The sequence below is a fragment of the Labeo rohita genome, chromosome 16 (assembly GCF_022985175.1).
Source record: "Labeo rohita strain BAU-BD-2019 chromosome 16, IGBB_LRoh.1.0, whole genome shotgun sequence".
Taxonomy (NCBI): Eukaryota; Metazoa; Chordata; class Actinopteri; order Cypriniformes; family Cyprinidae; genus Labeo; species Labeo rohita.
Genome location: NC_066884.1, coordinates 32,563,968 through 32,572,170, shown reverse-complemented (window position 1 = coordinate 32,572,170; position 8,203 = coordinate 32,563,968).

Genomic DNA, 8,203 nt, shown 5'->3' with positions numbered 1-8,203 from the left:
TCCCGAGGACTGAGTTGACCATTCTTGCAGGTGACTTTAACGCGCACATCAGCATCAACCAAGATAGCTGGAAAGAGACAATGGCCAACTTTAGTGTTGGCGAAATCAATGACAGCGGGTTGCATGTTTTATCATTTGCTGTGACCAACAAGTTTGTCATTGGTAATAGCGTCTCCCAACATCCCTGTAGCCATCAACTTACGTGGAGGAATCCAGCTGGTGATGACTCTATCATCTTCAACTATTTCCTGATCAATCGCCATTTCCGATTAACACTTAACTATGTGGTGTGATGAGGGGACCAGGTTGTGGTTCCAACCATTACCTCATCCGTGCTAAGCTTCAACTGTGATTTCGTTCGCATCGCGGCTGCTGCAACCAGATCTGCGAGCTGATGGAAGAGCGGATCCAATGTATGAAGCGCTTGGTGGTCGCATTCATCGACTCATTGAGTGTTGACTACGTCCACTGGCCGTCTCTGTGGAAAGCGTTAGAGGTTGAGCATGGAGGTCTTCCAAATGTGATGCCTCAGGCAAATCTTGGGCATATCTCGGTTTGACCGGCTCCAGAACTAAGCTGTACGTCAACAATGCGGCAACCAGTCTACAATTGAGGAGGCGATACAGAGAAGACACTTACAGTGGTTCGGGCACGTGTACTGAATAGACATCGCTCGACTGCCATGCAAACTACTCAGGCGCCTACGACCACCAACGTGGAAGGTACACCGCCATGCGCCAAAGAAGACCTGGGAGAAACAAGTTGAAGACAATATTAAGAATCGGCATGTGGACAAGGTGTGGAAAATGCTGGATGTCCACCGGCACCTACAGCAACATGTAAATTAAGAAGACATCTTCTGGACAACTTCAGCTAAGGAAAGAAAAGATTCTGTCTAAGAAGACCTTGGCCAAGCCTCCCTGATGCCATGTGCGTCACGGCCCTGAGGGCAGCCCCTTCCTGGGGAGAAGAGGTATACACCTCGGTATACGGTGCCCGATCCTCCTCAGTGCCCTCAGGAAGCCATGCTGATACCCCTACCACCCCCAGTGCTTCAGGGCTCAGTGGGCTCCAATGAGCGAATTTCCCAGCTGCCACTGTACGGCATGGGTATGCTCATCCCCTCAAGTAAGGGTGCTAGAGGGGATAAATTGGTTGCTTCTTTACGGTTATCTACTTCAGGACACCAAGTTCAAGCCTTTAGCAGATGCCAGTCCCGAGGGGCAAGCCAGCCGATACCCCTGCCACCACTGGTACTTTAGGGCTCAGTGTTAAGGAACGGCTTCCAGATGCTCGAAATAAACAATCCAAGAGAATGGTGGGGTGGAGGCGGGACAAGGCAATGGAAGGAGGGCCAGGTCCATGTGGAGGACCTGGGAACTGAGGCAGGACCGGCAGAGCAGGGAACCAGGGCGGAGCCGGCAGGACAGGCAAGGCTGAGGCCCACCAGAACAGGACAGATGGACCAGAAGCCCACTAGGGCGGAGCAGACAAGCCAGAAGCCTACCAGGGCGGAGGAGACGGACCAGGAGCCCACCAGGGCGGAGCAGACGGAGCAGGAGCCCTCCAGAGCAGAACAGATGGAGCAGGAGCCCACCAAGGTGGAGCAGATGGAGCAGAGACCCATGGCAGACACTGGGACCTGGGGAAAACAGAGACAGAAGAAACAGACAGCAGCAAGGACAAAGAAAGGGAACGCAGTGGGCTTATTAGCAATCTCTGTGGGGACTGAACAGACAGACAGTTCATAGTTAATGTCCTTGGCTGAGAGAGAAGGAACAGAGAGTTCTATGATGGCCTCCATAGCAGTGACCATACGGGCAGAGAGTTCACTGGCGGCCTCCAATGGAATGACCGTACAGGTAGAGAGTTCAATGACAGCCTCCATAGCCGTGACAGGACAGGCAGAGAGTTCGCTGACGGCCTTCGTAGCCATGACAGGACGGGCAACGAGTTCACTGATGGCCTCCATAGCCGTGACAGGATGGGCAAAGAGTACACTGACGGCCTCAGTGACTGGAACAGGGCAGGACAAGAATTCATAAATGGGCGGCAGTGCCTTGACCAGAACTGACGTGAATGGCACCGCCTCAGGAGGATCTGGAGCGGGTACCACCATCTGTGAAGGTTCTGCAACCTCAGCCGCCATTTCTGGAGATCCATCCCCGGGCGTCGCCATCTCTGGAGGTTTCGCAGCCTCAGCCACCATCTCTGACGATCCTTCCTCAGGGGTCGATGGCTCTGGAATTTCGGCGGTAGCATATGTAGCCCAAACACACCAGAAAGCAATCCCCCATATGGGAAGTGCTGCTGACATGGGGATTACTTCTGGGGCAGAGAGGTTGGTGAGCGCTGGTTTAGGGATACCAGGTGCATGTAAAGACACCAGCGGAGGATCCCTCACACTGGATACCAGACTGGGATTATGACAAACTGACCTAGATGATCAGGGTGCAGCAGACAGGACGTGTTGTGACTCTAGACGATCAGACGTAACTTGTCGAGACTCTGGACGATCAGACGAGACGTGATGAAGCTCTAGGAGGTCAGACGAGACGTGATGATGCTCTGGGAGGTCAGACGAGATGTGATGAGGCTCTAGGAGGTCAGATGTAACGAGGATCTTAGAGACCAGATGAGATGTGACTTGACTCTGGATGAACAGCTGAGACCTGAGGCAGCTGAGCTGTAACTTGACTTGACACAGGAACAACAGCTTTGATTTTACTTGACTCAGGAACAACAGCTGTAATTTGACTTGACTCTGGAAGAGCAGCTCTGACTTTACTTGACTCAGGAAACACAGCTGTGACTTTACATGACTCAGGGATGGCAGCAGTGACATGATGGAGCATTGTTGTCTAAACTTTGCGGTCGCCATTACCACGTTGTTGCGTTCCTCCTCCATGACGCCCACAGTGAACGACGAGCCCACACACAGCAAAGCATAGTCCATGAATAGAGCGAGTGATGTATGTGGACCCTCTCGTCTGAGCTTAGACCTCAGAGGTTGATTAACGCCATCACAGAAAAGCACTATCAACAAGCAGTCCGGTATATCAGAGTAGTTAGCCATGTCCAAATACTCCTAAATATAGCCCTCGAGCGATCGCGTGCCCTGCTCGAGGGCTAATAACTGTCTTGCAGTGTCCATAACTTTCCAATGTCTGTACGAAAAGCAGCTCGATCCTTTTGCGGCCGAGTATTCTGTTACTGAGCGAAGGAGACGGGAAGCAGGCAGATCCATATGCAAAGCTTTATTAATCGAAAAACAAAGACATGGTCAAACATAGGCAGGGTCGAACATTGGCAACAGGTTTACTGGGGAAAGACACAAGAGCAATCCGTAAAACAGGTGAGGGTCGATCAGCGGTGAATGTAATCCAAGGGTTGAGGCAAACAGGTAATCCAAAAAGACAGGTTAGAGTTCATTCGAGGGGCGAACATAGTCCAAAACAACAAGGAAAAGGGTTAAATCCACGACAGGTGAAAAGTCCAGGGCAGGCTGAAGGCAGACAAGACGATATAACAAGGTAAGAATACAAGACTAGAATGAATGGATAGAAGAACAAGGCTTAACTAGACTTAGAAACTAACAAAGTGGCTCTGTACAGTTGCCAACACTAGACGAGTGCTAAACGCAATACAATACTCGGCAATTAGGAAGAGGAAGTACAAGGCTTATATAGAGTGCTCTATACTATATACTGTCTCTCCAAGTGATGAAAATTCCTTCATATATCAACAATTTCATTCGAATTCATCAGTTGTATAAGTCTCCTACGTGATGGCATATGGGATTCCACATGATTCCCATCTAATAATACATAGGAATCATGTACAGTACAATTAAAATTACAATTCATTAAGACAACTAAATAAGTTGTGCTGAAACGTGCTGATTATTTTTCATTACTGACATTGGATTCCGGTTTGAGTATTGAGCTTTGCAAGCATCTTCTTAAGACGATACAGTTCTTGGTTGCTAAAACACCCTTCATTTCTATATATTCTCACTTTATCAAAGAACATCCAGAAAATATTGCTCAATATGAACTTTTCTTGCAATCTTAGTTTCCTTTAGAAAGAATTCAATGTCATCTGCACTATAGCTCCTACTAGAGAATCCACTTTGCGGAAAACTGCACGTTATACTGCATTCTGAGAAATAACTTTCCCTGTCATTTTAACTCAGATCACAAATAATTCCTCTCTTTGCTTACTTATCCAAAGGATGTGGTTCTACTGTTTGCTTCTGTGGCGTTTTTAAAGTACAGTTGTCCAACTCAGATAACATCACGCTTTCACAATGAACGGAACACTCTCCCACAGTGTCCACAGTATCTAATCTGTTCACCACTTCATTCACTTCAGCTACGGTGACAATCATGACTTCTTCAACAGATTGATCTGTCGGCCTCACTTCCACAGTTTTCTTGACCATAGCAGTCACTGTCTGCACTGAACTTGACCCAGGTACCTCACCATCAGTGACTGGTACCACAGTGTTCTGATTTTCTTCAGCGTTTGCACTATTCTCATCATTCATAACCAGTAAAGGTGCCTAATTCAGCTTATCCATCCTATTACAAGGTTATTACAGTTTTGGATTGAAAATTTGTTTAATTTTAATATCATTTTGAAATTTGCATTAAAATTTAACTTCATTTTTATTAGTTTCATTAATAATTTTGTTAGTTTTGGTTTAGTTTTTATTTTGTGATTTTGCACATTTCTATTTAGTTTTTATATAGTTTAGTTTCAGTTTCAGTTTTAGTTTTTTGCCTTACTGATTTAGTTTAATTATTCTTCTTCTTATTTTTCTGGCCGCAAATTTTTTGGACACCTACTCCTCCTAGACCGTTCAAGCTACATACTCCAAACTCGGGTCAGATCTTCATACTGTTCTGACTTAGTGTGCTATATCTTTTCAGACTGGTTTGAGTTACGGTTTTCTTAAAAATTAATATTAAAAATCATAAAAAGTCCCATAGACTTTCATTGACCAAAAGTCCATGTCTGTTTGAACTATGTTTAATGTAAACTGCTAGAAGCCATAGATACTCAATTAAGCTTTAAGATATCTATGTTCTTTCTAACTAATAACTAATCTATCTATCTATCTATCTATCTATCTATCTATCTATCTATCTATCTATCTATCTATCTATCTATCTATCTATCTATCTATCTATCTATCATCTAACCTTATCTATCTATCTATCTATCTATCTATCTATCTATCTATCTATCTATCTATCTATCTATCTATCTATCTATCTATCTATCTATCTATCTATCTATCTATCTATCTATCTATCTATCTATCTATCTATCTATCTATCTATCTATCTATCTATCTATCTATCTATCTATCTATCTATCTATCTATCTATCTATCTATCTATCTATCTATCTATCTATCTATCTATCTATCTATCTATCTATCTATCTATCTATCTATCTATCTATCTATCTATCTATCTATCTATCTATCTATCTATCTATCTATCTATCTATCTCTATCTATCTATCTATCTATCTATCTATCTATCTATCTATCTATCTATCTATCTATCTATCTATCTATCTATCTATCTATCTATCTATCTATCTATCTATCTATCTATCTATCTATCTATCTATCTATCTATCTATCTATCTATCTATCTATCTATCTATCTATCTATCTATCTATCTATCTATCTATCTATCTATCTATCTATCTATCTATCTATCTATCTATCTATCTATCTATCTATCTATCTATCTATCTATCTATCTATCTATCTATCTATCTATCTATCTATCTATCTATCTATCTATCTATCTATCTATCTATCTATCTATCTATCTATCTATCTATCTATCTATCTATCTATCTATCTATCTATCTATCTATCTATCTATCTATCTATCTATCTATCTATCTATCTATCTATATCTATCTATCTATCTATCTATCTATCTATCTATCTATCTATCTATCTATCTATCTATATCTATCTATCTATCTATCATCTAACCTTATCTATCTATCTATCTATCTATCTATCTATCTATCTATCTATCTATAACTATCTATCTATCTATCTATCTATCTATCTATCTATCTATCTATCTATCTATCTATCTATCTATCTATCTATCTATCTATCTATCTATCTATCTATAAAATCTATCTATCTATCTATCTAACTATATCTATCTATCTATCTATCTATCTAATCATCTATCTATCTACATGCTAATCATGCTAGAAACATGCTAGCGACATGCTAATAATGCTAAAAACATGCTAGCTAATCATGCTACATGCTAAATGCTAAAAATGCATGCTAGCGACATGCTAATAATCATGCTAGAAACATGCTAGCGACATGCTAGAAAATGCTATGCTACATGCTAGATGACATGCTGCTAATCATGCTAGAAACATGCTAGAAACATGCTATGTCATGTTGCTAGAAACATGCTAGAATCATGCTAAACATGCTAGAAACATGCTATGTGACATGCATGCTAGTGACATGCTAGTCATGCTAGAAAATGCTAGCAACTTTGCTAATCATGTTAGAAACATGCTAGCAACATTTGCTAATCATGCTAGCAACATGCTAGTGACATGCTAGTGACATGCTATGCTGCTAGAAACATGCTAGCAACATGCTAATCATGCTAGAAACATGCTAGTCATGCTAGAAATGCTAGAAACATGCTAGCATGCTAGCGATGCTATCATGCTAGAAACATGCTAGCGACATGCTAATCATGCTAGAAACATGCTAGCAACATGCTAATCATGCTAGAAACATGCTAGCATGACATGCTAATCATGCTAGAAACATGCTAGCATGCTGCTAATCATGCTAGAAACATGCTAGCGACATGCTAATCATGCTAGAAATGCTACATGCTAATGCTAGCTAACATGCTAATCATGCTAGAAACATGCTATGCGACATGCTAAAACATGCTAGAAACATGCTAGCATGCTACTAATGCTAATCATGCTAGAAACATGCTAGCATGCTAATCATGCATGCTAATCATGCTATGCATAACATGCTGCTAGCAACACATGCTATGCTAGTCATGTTAGAAACATGCTAGCGACATGCTAATCACTGAAACATGCTAGTGACATGCTAATCATGCTAGAAACATGCTAGCAACATGCTAATCATGCTAGAAACATGCTAGCAACATTGCTAATCATGCTAGAAACATGCTAGCATGCTGCTAATCATGCTAGAAAACATGCTAGTCATGCTAGAAACATGCTAATCATGCATGCTAGAAACATGCTAGCAACATGCTAATGCTATGCTAGAAAAACATGCTGCTAGCGACATGCTAATCATGCTAGAAACATGCTAGCTAATGCTGAAACATGCTAATCATGCTAGAAACATGCTAGCGACATGCTAATCATGCTAGAAACATGCTAGCGACATGCTAATCATGCTAGAAACATGCTAGCATGCTAATCATGCTAGAAACATGCTAGCAACATGCTAATCATGCTAAAACATGCTAGCTAATCATGCTAATCATGCTAGAATGCTATCATGCTAGAAACATGCTAGCATGCTAATCATGTTAGAAACATGCTAGCATGCATGCTTCATGCTAGAAACATGCTAGCGACATGCTAGAAACATGCTAGCAACTTTGCTAATCATGTTAGAAACATGCTAGTGACATGCTAGTCATGCTAGAAACATGCTAGCAACATGCTAATCATGCTAGAAACATGCTAGCGACATGCTAGTCATGCTAGAAACATGCTAGCTAATCATGCTAATCATGCTAGAAACATGCTAGCAACATGCTAATCATGCTAGAAATGCTAGCTACATGCTAATCATGCTAGATGCATGCTAGCATGCTTGCTAATCATGCTAGAAATGCATGCTAGCAAACATGCTAATCATGCTAGAAACATGCTAGCGACATGCTAATCATGCTAGAAACATGCTAGCACATGCTAATCATGCTAGAAATGCTATGCTACATGCTAATCATGCAGAAACATGCTATGCTAATCATGCTAATCATGCTAGAAAGCTCATGCTAATCATGCTAATCATGCTAGAAACATGCTAATCATGCTAGTCATGCTAGAAACATAATCATGCTAAAACATGCTAGCGACATGCTAATCATGCTAGAAACATGCTAGCGACATGCTAATCAATCA